This window comes from Protopterus annectens, chromosome 12.part0 (genome assembly GCF_019279795.1).
Source record: "Protopterus annectens isolate FY-2018-M chromosome 12.part0, PAN1.0, whole genome shotgun sequence".
NCBI classification, from domain to species: Eukaryota; Metazoa; Chordata; order Ceratodontiformes; family Protopteridae; genus Protopterus; species Protopterus annectens.
Window position 1 is genome coordinate 487,065,825 of NC_056746.1, and position 15,631 is coordinate 487,081,455.

A 15,631-nucleotide genomic window follows, 5' to 3' on the forward strand; every position below is an offset into this window, starting at 1 on the left:
TATTTCATTTCAATTCATTTTGATCATAGAAAGCAAATGCTGTTTTGCAGAATCTCCTAGCAAGAAAACTCCGCAAGAAAAACATAGGAACAGTATGAAGAGTAGCAAATCTTTGAGATTAAAATATTTTTTTTAATTAAACAAGAAAACATCTTTATTAAATTATCATGTATGACATACACATTCATATGTTTATATAAATTAAAACAAACCATATTGACATCATTTTTGTTGCAAACGTTATACATCACAAACCATACTGACATAATTTTAGATGCAGACATTATACAGCACTTATAATCTATCCAGTCACTATCAATCATAGATTAAATAGCTCATTCAAATCATGCCTTCTTTTAAACCTTATTCTTCCTCTGCATGTATTGTTCCCACAATTCCCATTTTTTCTATGAAATTTGCTCTTCATCCTTTTCTAAGATCCCAATTCCAATTGTTTTATCTCTGTTACTATATTCACTTCTTCTACTATAGTTGGTTTAGATTTTGATTTCCACGTTCTAGTAATTGCTTTTTTGGCAGCCACTATAATCATCAAGTCTTTTGTTTGTCTAAGCAATTCCAATTCTATACCATAGCTCAGAAAATCATTTCCTTAGTTACATTAATTTGCTCACCCAGTATCTCTGACAGAGTAGTCAGCAGGGAATCTTTAAAGTCTGGCAAGTCATTACACTCCCAGAAAATAGGTTCCCAGTAATCTCTTTCTTCCCTATCACATCTCCAACATTTGCTGTGTACCTGGGGAAAAATTCATTGGAGTCTACTTGGGGTATAAAAACACCTATGTAAACACTTCCAAGCAAGGATCCTAAATCTTCTATCCTTTGTTGCATATTTGGGAGAAATACATACATTGCCCCATTGTTTCTTTGTGAATTCCTTATCCAGTCTCTCTTTCCAATCATTTCTAAACTCCACTGATTGTTATAGTTATCATGCAATGTTTTATATGGTCTACTAATTATTCCTTTTTTAACAACAGCTTCTGTCCTAGAGTCTACCAAAAACTCAGCCAGTGCTGGTCTTTTGTTTAGGATACCCCAATTTCTTTCTTGTTGCCTATACTCTGATAGCTGATTAAAATATAGTTTGATAAAAAAAGTTCTTAAAGTAAATAAACAGACACGTGGTTGGATACTGCATTTAAAGTACATGCATATATAGGTAGTGTCAATGGTAGAACAAGACATCTCGTTTGCCTATTCTAACTACAGGTTTGCACTCAGCAAATGTCAGATATCCTTCTTGCACTCCAGCTCTCTTCTTAAGAATAAACATACCATTACAGTTAATGAGAGAGTAAATGTACCATTCCATGTAATTTAATGTGACAGAGCCTTTACTGAAATAACATTAACAGGAAATGGCAGCTATTTTGCTTACTGTTTGACAGATATTGCATGAAATGTAAAACAAGACATTGTCAGCACTTGACCTGTGTTTAAGATTAAGTTGCAGTCAGATCACTGCCAATTTTAGCAATCTGCTACTACAGATTAAGTCAGTAACTATCATGCAATCTTGCATATAAATTATCCATTTCAAAATTCATCTTGTGTAAAAGCAGTTTTTATCTGAAATGCTGTGTGTGTGTGTGTGTGTGTGTGTGTGTGTGTGTGTGTGTGTGTGTGTGTGTGTGTGTGTGTGTGTGTGTGTGTGTGTGTGTGTAGAGGGATGTATATTATACACAAATTCAAGAAACATAAGTAAGCATCATTCATCAGATCTGAGTGCCCAGACAATAAAGGATTATTTTTTAAAACTCCTTTAAAAGACATAATGCTTTAGTTTCATCAAGAGGTTTCAAATGAAAGTTAAGGTGATACATGAAAGAAAATAAAATACGCACGCTATAAGCATCTTACTTTCATTTTTACATAGGAGAAAGCCTTTTGGTACTTACAGCTGATGTTGTCAAGGTCTGGCAAGTTCCTAGCCGGCAATAATCGTAGCCCAGTAAGCCTCTGTCTAATGAAATGATGATGTTGTAAGCACACTGTCCACCTGCATTTATTTCCTGGGGCTTCCCCCCTGGCTATATACAGCACTGAAGGGTTCAATGAGCTGCAACAGAATGACGCTATATCATTCTCCTCCTTTACCCACTATGAGTTCCATTACACGCGCACATTCAGTGTGTACTCCTATCATGTGCCAGATTTAAGATGCCTGCCCATGTCTTGCAGAGGAGGAGGGGTTTTAAAATGGCTTTCCACTTACAATAAATAGCTTCAGGTCATGTAACTTTCTACCTTCAATTTATATGAATATGTGGCATATACAGACAAAGCAAATATGAACTGTATAGTTTTATAAGCTCACAGGAAATGTAAGAGTGAGTATGTTAATAATGGTGACGAGAGACTAAAAATTAATATACTGAAACCTTGATTGCCCTTTACTAAGAACAGCCAGCATCTGACAATCTCAAAAGATTGCTTATTTTTTAATAATTTTTTAGGCTAAGCTATAAAAATAGATACAGTGTCAGCTGTGCAACAGGTAGCACGTTCACCTTTGGTGCAGAAGGCTGCACCAAAGGCGAGTGTGCAGCCTTTGCTGCAGAAGGCTGTGGGTTCTACTCCCATACCAGGTTGTTAGATTGCTGACACTACAGTGCAGCATAAGGTGGGTTCTATGCTCCTGAGTGTGTCATCCTTTAGCTGAGTTGGTAGTAGCTCAGGTGGATATAAAAGGTCCCATGGCACCTATTGAAAAGCGTAGGGGAGGTTTCCTGATACCCTGAGCAAATTTCCACTAGTAGTATAAATACAACCTTGGGTCTTGCCTGAAAAGAGACTACTGGCCTAGTGGTACTAACATGGTCAACAAAAGACAAATAAATTAATAAAAATGCAAATTTACACCAATCATGAAAGCATCTGTAAACATCAGTTATAAACTTTAACACATAAAAAATACAATTTTAACTCCATGTTTAAACTTATTAGTATTTTACAAAATATATTTGAGATGATTCAGGACTTGATGCTCATTGCTTATTCTTCCATTTAGCACCAACTAAATGAACTCCCACATCAACTAGCCCGTATGCAACTTTTTCTAACCCATAAAATAATATATAACCCCTCTACCTCCCCTTCTATCTCCTCATTACTTCATCACTATCTCTCTTGCCCTCCATACTCTCAAGACAAAAACCTGCTTGAAATCTATAAACCAAAATTATGTACAGGGCTGTTTATACTCACACTGCATATCTAAACAAGGAACTCTATCCCATATTCAATCAGAATTCTTGCTCCTTCATCTTTAATACAAATAATGAGAAGGCCTGGAGTTTCTTTCTGATGCTTTAATACATACAAACACATCAGGATGGATAGCAGCATCATTAAATACATATGAACTAGTTAACAAATACAGCTTACAAACATACTTGCTTACATCTCAACAGTTAACTACAAAATGGCAGTCAGGCTCGCATGTACTCAGTATTTATACTCTAATGCAAGCCCTTGGATAGCTTCTTAAAGGTATATACACATATATTGATCTACATTCTCCCTCTTAAAAAGATTGCCCTTTATGCAAAACAATGTTAGAGCTAGGCATGCATTACTCTATACATTGGAAATAAAGCACAATATTCATGTCCAGGTTGCTTCATATCTGGTACAGGGTTTAGAGATTCAACCATATGTAGTAACATAACAGTTAGGACCAAATTTAGCAACAGGGAAAGTCTGTGGTGCACAGCTGGTATCAGGAAATTCTGGATTCATCATAGGAACAGGAATGTCCACTGGAATTGGAACACCGGACAACTCACTCTCAGACAAAGAGTCTTTCTCACAGGCTATCTGCTGTGGTATAGGCTCAGAAACCAGTAGTAAATGCTTCTGATTCCACCTAAAAGTTATTCCTTCTGATTCCACAATGTATTATCTCGGCTCTGGACCTATATTCTTCATGACGCCAATCTGATCATAACCTTTGGACATCTACATCCTTACCACTTCTCCCTCTAGTAATGGATTGAGCGGTTTGCTGGTCTTATCGTAGTAGGACTTCTTTGTTGAGCACTTACTCAACAGATTGGTTTTCACTAATCTGTTGTTCTTAACACATGGTACCAACAATTGATTACTGATTGGTAAAGTGGTTCTGGTTTGTCTCGACAGAGTCTCTGAGCATGTGAACCAAGATGTTTGTCACAAGGAACATTTCTGAGATTCAAGAGATTCAGGAAAACATCACTATTGTCTTGTTTTGACTTCTCTAGTAACTGTTTTGCACTTTGCACTGTAAATTCTGCCAAAACATTTGACTGCAGCTACTCTGGACTACTTGTGACATAAGTGTGTGTGTGTGTGTGTGTGTGTGTGTGTGTGTGTGTGTGTGTGTGTGTGTGTGTGTGTGTGTGTGTGTGTGTGTGGAGAGGGATGTATATTATACACAAATTCAAGAAAGTCCCATTCTTTGGCAAATCTTTTGAACTGTTGGTTTGTAAACTGCGTGCCATTTTCAGAAATAACTTTGTGTGGACTACCATGTACAGCAAAATGATGTTTCATTTTAGTAATCACAGTACTAGATGCTAGGTTAGGAAGTAAGTCAATCTCAAATTGGAGTAAGAGTCTACTAACACCAAATAATGTTGACCATTCCATTCGAAGATACCAGTGGCTACTGTCGACCAAAGTTGTTCCAGAATCTGGTTAATCTGAAGTGGTTCTTTCCATTGATCTGGCTTTGTACTACTACATACTGAACAAGAAAAACATGCTCTCTCAATGTCTTGTGACATAGAAGTCCAAAATACTAATCCTCTTGCCCTTCTTTTGATAAATACGGTTCCTGGGTGACCACAATACAGAATAGTAATGTACTCTGATTGCAAGGACTTTGGAACAATCACTTGCAGACCTTTCATTGTAATACATTTGTCTGACAAAATCTCATCTCTTTATAGAAAATAAGGTTGCACTTCTTGAGATAAACTATATTGCTTTGATGGCCATCCTTGATTGATAAAGTGTTTGAGCCTCTGTGAAACTGGATCTGTGGCTGTGTGATCTCTCAACTCATCAAGATGTGTGGAAGAAAAATTTCTCACTTCCATGACTTCAAAATCATCAGTCGAATGAGCATCTTTATTATCAGTCTGATCAGTGGTGTTTCTGGGTGATGTGAATAAGGTATCAGCAAGGTAAAGACGTTTGCCTTTCTTGTAAACAAGATTGAAATTATACTTTTACAATCTCAGCATCATTCGTTCCAGTCAGGCTGGAGCTGAATGCATTGATTTTTCTTAGGATTATGACTAGTGGTAGGTGGTCTCTTTCGATCTGGATAGGTATACCATAAACATAATCATGGAACTTCGAACATACAAACACAATTGCCAGAAGCTCTTTCTCAATCTGGGCATACTGCAGTTCATTTTGAGTAAGAGATCTCGATACATAGGCAACAGGTTGATCCTCTTGTAGAATGACTGCACCAAGACTAAATTTCAAAGCATCACAGGAAGTGTCACTGGTTTGTGAACATCATAGTATCTAAGTGTTGGTGGACTAGCAATTCTCTGTTTCAGGACATAAAATGCTCTTTGGTGTTGCTCTAAGACCAGGATACAACTTTACGTGTCAGCTCTCTCTCTGAGTGGTGATGAAAGTTGGCTCAAGTCCGGAATAAACTTGCCTAGGTAGTTGACCATGACAAGAAAACGTTGCAGGGCTTGAACATTGTCTGGAGCTGGCATCTCCAGAATGGCTGTTTGCTTTGAAGGGTTTGGTCATAAGCCTATACTGGTAAATAAATGACCAACATAAGGAACTTCTTGTAGCCTGAACTTGCATATGTGTAGGCTGAACTTAAGCTTCATGTGACATGCCCTTTCTAGAACTTTTCTGAGGCTTCTGTCATGCGCTTCTCATCACGACCTCCTAACAGTATATCATCTAATATAATAGCACAAGGATACCTAGAAACATTTGCTCCATTGCACATTGAAAGACTTCACTTGCAGAATTTATCCCAAATGGCATTCTCAAAAATCTGTACCTGCCAAACAGAGTAGTGAAAGCAATCAGGATTTCTTTTGTCAAGCTGAATTTGCCAAAACAAACTCTGCATCTACGACAGAAAAAATAATGGCATTTGGCATCAAGGCAGTGACTTCTTTGACTGTGCACATTGGATGATGAAGTCTTTTTAGCACTTTGTTCAAATCTTGTGGGTCAATACATATTCTGATGTCATCTGAGCTTTTCTTATGAGCTACCACCATGGAAGATACCCATTCAGTTGGAGTTTCCACTGGACAAGTCACACCTTGTCACACCTTTTTATCTAACTCGGCTTTGACTCTGTCCTGCATGGCTATTGGAACTTTATGTACTGGCCTAATAAGTGGACAGACCTCTGGGTCTAACTTCATGGAATACACAACTGGAAGTTTGCGTAGTTTGTCCTGGAACAGATCAGCATAGGTAGAAGAAATGTGCTGGGAAAAATTAGAGTAGTGGTCTTTTAAGCTAACATGGTGGACTTCCTTGTTAAATGAAAGCAGTCCTATTTTCAAAGTGTCCTTGAGCCCTAATAATGACTGGACGTGCCTCTTGACCACATAAAATAATAAGTCGTAGCTTCTTCCATTCTACTGGAAGTAACAGGAAAGCACTGCTGAGCCTTCAGTTTGAATTTCTTCACCTCCATAAGCAACAAGTTTCGCACACCTTGCCAAATCAAGCCTTTCATCTTTGCACACTCTGGCAATATTTCTGCTGACATAACCTGAGTCAACTTTGAGCTCTGTGGGTTTGCCATTTATCCGGACAGTACAGAATACTTCATTCTCAGCCCTTAAATCTACTGCATTGACTGTTTCATGAAGCACTGACATACCATCAACATAAAGAGTAGAGTGTTGCCACAGTCTAACTGATCAACTCGTTTCTTAAAATGTTCCCTTTTAATAAAAGAGCTCCCACATTCTTTTGATTTACAAAATCTTTTGAAGTGATTCCATTTATTACAGTTGTGGCATTGTTGTCCAAAAGCTAAACATTTTTCCCTTTTAGGTTCATGACATCCACCACAATTACATCAGTTGGCAATGAAAGTAGGGTGGAGCCCATGCTTTCAGGTGGTGCCCATGCTTTCAGTTTGCTGACTCTTATACTTCACTGGAATGTGCTAGAAAGTTCAGAGGTTTATCAGTCAGTGCTGCAAGGGTTACAGCTGCCATGTGCTTGGGCCTGTTTCTTTTAACCACTTGTTGCATACTATCAACATGAGCTTTATCACTGTGCCTTCTAGAGCTGCTCTCATTTTTAAGCATATTAGTGTGCTTTTCTGTGAGCTCATATATCTGACAAATCTCAATGGCTTTATTCAAAGTTAAATCACTGTCACAAAGTAAAATATTTCTCACAGCCTTATCTTTTATGCCACACACAAGTCTATCATTTATCAACTCATCCTTTAAGTCACCAAATCTGCATGTTTTAGCTTTATTTCTCGGTTCAGTTACATATGCTGCAAAAGTTTCACAAGGCTTTTGATCCCTTGTGTAAAATAAGTGCTTTTGGATTACACATTTCACTAAATTTAAGTTTTAAGCACTCTGGGTCCTCCCTTGACTCAGCCGGTACAACAATATGACGGTTTTCCCTCTCTCCGGTATAGATAGCAGGTGCATACACAAATTAGCATTCCCTTTCTGTGGCTTCTGACCCAGCTAAATTAAGCAGAATAAATGTCTTTATACAGTCATCTTTATCAGAAAATGCAACCTGTATGAAAATGTCGTACTCTTGCTCAAACACTCTCCAATTATCAGCAATATTACTGTCAAACACAAGTGCAATGGGTTTTCAAAATCTGTCTGCCATGCCCACATAGTATACACAAACACACTGAAAATATGGCCCTTGTAATTATGTACAAAGTGTTGTGAGTTGTAACAACATTCAAATGCACAATAAACTCTTTGAAATACTTTGCTTTGCGAAATATGCTCTGTAATGGCTATATTCTGTGAAATATACCTTGTAATGGCTGTACTTTGTGAAACAGCTTTACTGTAACACTGTAACACTGCACCAATATGCAAACACTTTATACACTTCTGAGAACTCGGATATCTTTGCTTAATACGAAAATGCATACGCTTTGGAAAAATGCGGTCGTTTCCCTTTATTTTATTAGTTTTATGCAATTTGGACTTTATTTCAAACATTTTCCGTAATAATTTAAATATTTTTATCAATATCATATATATATATATATATATATATATATATATATATATATATATATATATATATATTTGTGTGAAATTATTTAGGACGTTCTGTATGCCCATTTCATATCATGCAAAAAGAAATAGTGCTGAGCAATATCTAGAATTTGTTTCTGACCTGTTTTGCAAAGTATACACATTTTGGAAATAATCCACTCCTTTAAATTCCACCAGCATCTAAACAAATGCCTTAACTCGTTTTACCCAAGCCGTTTCTGACCTGATGCCCCTTTGGTATGCTAATTCTAACCTAACCTAACGACATATCTAAAAGGACCTTCTGTCCTTTTAGATATGCTGGTTCTGACTTCACATCCTTTAGACATGCCACTTCTGGCGCCATGTTGCTAGTTCTTTTCTAATACAAATAATGAGAAGGCCTGGGGTTTCGTTCTGATGCTTTAATACATACAAACACATCAGGATGGATAGCAGCATAAACAGAGCTTACAAACATACATGCTTACATCTCAACAGCTAACTATAAAATGGCAATCAAGCTCATACTTGCTCAGTATTTATACTCTAGTGCAAGTCCTTGGATAGCTTCTTAAAGGTATATACACATATATTGATCTACAGAACTATATTTAGCCTCCATGTATTTAAGTCATCTGTCAAGGAATTTCTCACTAACTCATGGCTACCCCATGCACCTCACCTATGTGATCTATATTAACAAATGCTTCACATTCTTACTGACCTAACCTCTCATCATACCATCCATACCTTTCAACAACTGCCCTCCCCCTACTCTTAGGGTGGACTTGTATCTTTTTGTTTTTATTTCCTAGCATAGTAGACTACACTTCTAATATTTTTGTATATACTGATTGTCAAATTTAGTCGTCATTTTTTTGTCATATTTGTCATTTTTTTTATTTCTTTTTATTGTAGCCTATGTATACTCCTATCAAACTGTATGTATATATGTTTTTTTAATTACGTTTGCACCAGGGTTTTATTTGATGTTATTTAACTCTCTGCACCTTTTCTCGATGGGCCTCCACTAAAAATGGACTTTCCTAGTAAACAAATGTCAATAAATAAAAAATAAACTACATTGCTAAATAACATTAACAGTCAGGCTTAAGGGTACAAACCCTCAAAATTTAGGGCTTATCCTCAAATGTATTTATTTTATTCCATTTTGTAGATTAGGTACATTTCATTTGACCTAAAGCCTTTTCACAGGAAACCTTTGGTGGCACTTATGACTAGTGAAAATTTGGTCAGGCACTGGTAAAAGTACCCCGAGCTTCTGGTAAGAGAGTCTCTTGTAAAAGACAAGGCCCCAAAGCTGAATTATGAATCCAGAATGCACCTCAAAGGAGGGAGATCCTGCAAATGACAATTTTGAAAAAAAATTTACAAAAGGTATTTGACATGGAAGAAATTGAGCAGACTCTATTTCATGTAAGAGGTCAGTTGTGATATTGCCTGAGAAGATTCCACCTTTTAGGGAGGAGAAGGGAATTTATTTATTGAACTGGAGTTGTCAGTTGTGGAAGTAAATGGAGTGGAGTCCTATGGAACTGCTGGAATGATACTCATAATGACACACCACTGTGGCAAGTGTCTGAGGTGAGGCTGTAGTATGTGAATAATGGGAGTGATGAAACAGATGGGGTGGTAGTGTTGGTGGAAAAAAATTAAGAGTGCATTTAAAAGCCAAAATACTACTGGCTAACAAGCAAATGAAGGCTGTACAATAACATTGTTTTTTTTTTCAGAATGACTGATTAATAAAGCCAGATGATAAATGGAATCTAGGGTACTGAAGAAATGCAATACCAGCACAGGAAAATTTTGTAAATAAGAAATAGTAAGTGAAAGGGCATTTGAGAACTGCTTTGAAGAAGAGACAGAAATAAAGAAAGAAAGAATCTTATTTCATGTGGCATAAAGACTTACAAAGTTAGCTGGATCTTCTTCTTTATGACAAACATGCATTAGTTAACTATGAGAGAGAAATATGCTCTGAGAGCAGGTTTCACAGACAGGTTCACACAGTGAAGAGAAAGTGCACAGTTAAAACAAGGAAATCATCAGCGTCAACTACAGTCAACGGGAGAACAGTGCTGCAGCAAAGACATGTAGAAGTGCAACATGCGGGGATAAAATATGCAGCACTTACACAAAAGGGAAACATAGCCTGAATGTCATCTGTAATGTCATTTGTAGTTCTTCAGATACTGCACCAAAGCAGGCATTAAACAAATACAGCTTTAGTAATGGTCCATGAACTGGCCATATGCCATTTTGTTGTCAGAACAGCACAAACAGAATTTGGAAAGGAAACAGAAGGCCATGCAGAGGCCATTCTCAAACACAAATGGCACCCCAACATGCCGATAGCAGTTTAAGTAGCACAACAGGTACTGAACTCATATATGGTACAGAATGCTTCAGGTTCTATTCCCACACCAGAAATGGATTACTGATACTGCAGTGCAGCATGAGGAGGGGGCAGCACTCCTGAGCGTGTCATCCTTTGGATGAAATGTTAAACAATGGTCCAATCTGCCTGAGCTGGTAGTAGCTTAGGTGAATGCAAAAGATCCCACAACACCTATTGAAAACAGTAGGGATGCTTTATTTAATAGAATACTTGAAATAGTTACACTAAAGATATATATATATAAGAGGTAATACACAAGACAGGATCATTTGAGGTCTTGCAGGCTAGGCAGAGGTCAGCCTATAGGGGTATGTACACAACTGAAAAAAGAGTTATTTAATTCATTCTTCATAGGCTGTGGAACTCAGGCCCTTAATCTTCTCAGTGTGAAAACTTTTTTTTCAGTTTGGCTCATATGCTTGAAAAGGTGCATGCCAAAAACAACATTACATTTTATTATTGTCCTAATAAGGGAGCAGGGCAGAAAAGGATGATGACACCCTTGGACCTACAGGATATACCTTTGGTAATCAGCTGGGATAGGTAGGATTTTCTAATCATAGTATATACATAGATAGATGGTGGCCAAAAATGGTGTTCATTGTCTACAAATGTGCCCAGGTCCCTAATGACTACATCAGTTTTGAATCAGTGTGTTGTTTATGTTGTAGGAACATGGGAGCTCCTGTTTTCCAAAGCACATGATACTATACTTTTCTGCATTTAACATTAGACTCTCGTTCAGTCACCATTTATTTGTACATGCCAATCCCTCTTGTAGGATGTGAAAATCCTCAAGAGAGTTGATGAAAGCTCCATATTTGCAGTCTTCTGTAAATTTGGTCAACCAAAAGCCATTGATATCAGCTTTGATACCAGAGAAGTAAACACCAAATAGGAACAGCCGCATTACCAAACTCTGGTGGACTTGAGTAGCAAAGAGACTTGAGTGTGTCCTCGATCCTAATCTGATGGGTTCTTTCTATCAGCCATTTTCCTAGCCATTGGGTTATATAAGGGTTTATATTTAGATGAAACATTTATTTACTACTGAAAATGCCAGTTGCATTGTCATGGAGGGATAAAGCCCTGACTACAGTCCAGGTGACCTGAGTTTAATTAGTTGCTAGGGTGTCTGATGGAGCTAATGTGGGAGAATGGGCAAGTCCATCCTGTGGGAGAAGGGACTGACTGGGGTTGCCCATCATCACAGTCCCTAAAAAAAGGGGCAATGTCACAGGGGATGGTCCTGTAGTGGAATTCAGCTACTAAGCTGTTTTGTGTGGTAACCCTCAGCATAGTTGAACTAGAGCATGCATATGGAAGACAAAAGCAGAGTGATAACTGTGGTGATGCCAGTCACAGATTCTGTGCCCAGGAGAGGTGTTAGGGCATATCACATATTCTATCATAACCTGGGTGCATAAACTACCCTCATGGCTATACAAATGATGGCCTTCTACACAGCTGGTACCCCTGTGCTTAGAATACCCTGCACAGGAGGAATGAATGTGCTGTGGTCCAATCACAGTAAAGCAGTATCTACCATCACAACATTTAGAGATTTGATGAAACTCCATGTCAACCAAAAGGTTATTTTCTGCTTTGTTAAAGACAGTGTCATTTCAGTAGGCACTGTCTACCATCACAACATTTATAGATAAAGGTCCATCTTATGGGTCCTTATGAAGGCAAAGACTGGGACCAAACACTTTATAAACAATTTTGAAGTCAATGAAAGACTAAAAGGAAAAGCTGAAAGTGGAAGAAAAGAAACTATTTTAACATGAATAAGTATTTCCTTTATACTGAGAGAATAGGAATGTTTAGGTATGCATTTGTAACCTCTTTTTAAAGAAATGCCTTTTAGAGGCTTGAAACTATCTAGGTTAGTGAGGAGTAGAAATGATGAAAAGTTGTCTGACTGCTTTTAATGTCCATCTTTTGTGCATATCAACCAAAAGGTTATTTTCTGTTTTGTTAAACATGGTGTCATTTCAATAACTGCATCTGTCAAAGTTTGATTAACATAACCTGGATAAGGCTGGTTTCTGAACCAGGCATTCTTCTCTTAATTTGTGGCTACAATGGTCATGGTTTCATTTACTAAATCACTGGGCTCTCAGTTGTACATACTCTTGTGGTACCTGCCGTTGATAACAAACAATCCTTCTAATCTATCTGACTAGTGTCCACCAACATTTGGGCAGGTTATCTTACATGCAGTTGACAACTAAATGGTTTACTGTTCTCTCCACAAACTCATTTCACTGAAGTCATACTTCTCAACTCTCTACATTTTCAAAGCATGCCCATACTGTTGCCTCTAATTTTTGGTCTTTTCCTCATAACATTTGTGGCTTTCTGGCAAATCATTGAGGATAAACACAACTACAAAATGGCAGACATTTGAGATTCATATTTCATACATGTTAGTAATGCTAATGTGAAACCTGTTATATCAACTTTCTAAGTTTAGAAGAGCAATATGTAAACATTATCCCTAATTTTGGGCCTTTGTCACCCTAACCCCATTATTTTTGGCTTTTTCTGGAATTTGTGCACTAAGAGATTGAAAGGTATGAATTACCTTTCCCCTTTTACCATTAAATGAACTAGCTGTGAGATCACAGTTCATGTAGTGACAATTTCATCCTTGCAGGTTGTTTTTCTTTTCCCCATGGTTAAGTGATTGTGGAATTAATATAGTTAAGTAAAAGGTATTGTGGGAGATGATGTCCCTCATATGTGGGTGCGCAGAGAACTTGTCCTTCTCCCAAAAAGAAGTTACATCTGTTTTTGATTGGTAGAACTGTCCATTTTTTCCCATTTCAGCAAGTATGAGTCACCTTCTCATAGTGGTTCCAGCTGGATTAATATGGATGCAAAATAGTGACGCATAGTGACACATACCATCAGTGACTCGATGAAGTAAACTCTCTCTTCCAAAATTGGCCCAAAATTTTGGATTTCTGATAGAAAGAAACTGAAGTCAAAGTTACTGTAGCATATAGGAAATGTATTGGATTCAAGGCAATAATTACAGCATTTCTTTTTAAGTTAATGTATACATTTAGTCTGCCTTTGGGGACCCTATATAGCCTATCCACCTTCTTAAGTAGCCCACAGAAACATATATTGCTTAATGATGATCAAAGACGTGTAAACGGGTGTCGTCTTGAGTCAAGTTTTTTTTTTCGCTTTTTAGGGAATGACTGAGTAATCCAAAATTCTCAAAATCAGAAGAATATGAGGGTGAAATCTTTTCCTATTCCTCTTTTTTCTGTGAGATGATCGAGACATTTTCTGGGAGAACTACTGCAGTGAGAGCTAACAGAAGCTGACTTTGCCATCTGTCATCAGTACAGCAACATCTAGGGCTAACAGCTTTGTCTTTGAATAGTGTTAGCCTGTGTCAGCTGGAAAATGTTAGAATACCACTGAATGAAGGCAACACTGACAATTTTTGGAAGAATGAACAATGCTGGTTGTGGCAGCAGGGAAAAGTCCACAGATAGCTGTTAAGGAATCATATCAGATATGTGGAAAGTGAAGGCCAAACTACATTAGTACTACAACTTTAATATAGAATGAACTAGGAAGTGCATGTACCAAAGTCACTATCAGCATGTCTGGTAAAGCATACATAAGAAAACACTGTTTCTTCTTTTGTGGAGTATGTCAAACATCAGGAGCTGCAGTACATGGCCTGTCAACATTAGAAGTGTGTGTGTGTGTGTGGGGGGGGGGGGGGGTAGGGGGTACTGAATGAGGTGCAGGTTTGGTAATTTTTCTCTGTGAATTCAACGTCAGTGGCTTTTTCTTTATCCATATCTTTGAAAGATCACTTATCGTTTGTTGTAAGAGCCATCCAAGATGACTCATTACTTACTACTCACCGCCATCCGCATGTTGACTTGGGACTTTCAGACTTACATACTGGAGTCCTGTGATGCCCATCTGGAAATCTTCATTTTATTTATTTATTTGTGTATTTATTTATTACCCTGATTATGAAAACTTCTTCTGCTACAGAAAAAATAAAGCTTCTAACATTCACATTCATATTAAAGTTTTCACACTGTGTACATGTATCATATTTATGTGAAAACCAAATAAGAATAAATATTCTGAGTGAGATTCATTAAGTGTGATTTGTCTACATAATGATACTTACTGGAAGATGTCTATGGGGATGTCATTACATTTGTAGTTTAAAGTAATGACAGAGGTTTGTAAACAGTTTAGTATCACATTCATTAAAAATATTAAAATAAATAAAATAAATATTTTACTTAATTACTAACTGCAAAACTGAAATCTGGGTTTAAATGATGGACAACAGTAATGAAATGACAGGCTGGTTGAAGCAGTGAGGAAAATCGAACTGAGCGCTAACCTATTTCTGTATAATAAATCAGGTGTGCTAATGTTGCTGTTGCTTTCTGTAATACATTCATTTATTTTATTATATTAAACACAAGTCACTTTTTCTAATACAGAAATAAAAGATTACTTTAAAGAAGTTTGCTTACTGCTGGAAAACAACAGTTCAGTAACTTAATCAGATGAAAAAGAAATCCATGTGAAATAAGGACTTTTTTGCTATGTTAAAGGGTTTACTAATTGCCAGAAGTACAAAAGTTCCCTAACATAATGAAGACTTTAACAAACAAACTTTGAATTAAAAAAATATTACTATATTAAATACAGTTTAAGAGGACTGTATTTCCTTAAGTTTAGAGTAAGCACCATTAAAGCTGCATGCATTATTAACCTTGTAATGTTACTTAATAAACCACAAAGAAGGTATCCAAATGGCCACCACATGGAAATTATAGCAATCTAATAAAGAAATAACAAATGAACACTGACTTGTAGGTCTATATCTAGATAATTTCTGTATGTTCCTTTTTTCTGTTTCCTTCACTAAACAC

At 37.1% G+C, this 15,631-nt stretch overlaps 1 protein-coding gene across 1 annotated transcript in view; it reads right to left on the reverse strand.

Moving 5' to 3' along the window:
- The window catches only part of TNFRSF13B (TNF receptor superfamily member 13B), a 141,397-nt gene extending 139,321 nt beyond the window's left edge, over window positions 1–2,076 (reverse strand). The window contains exon 1 of the mRNA XM_044090550.1: window positions 1,925–2,076. The gene's annotated coding sequence lies outside the window, so the exon portion shown is untranslated. The remainder of the gene's footprint in view (window positions 1–1,924) is intronic.
- Window positions 2,077–15,631: the final 13,555 nt, after the last annotated feature.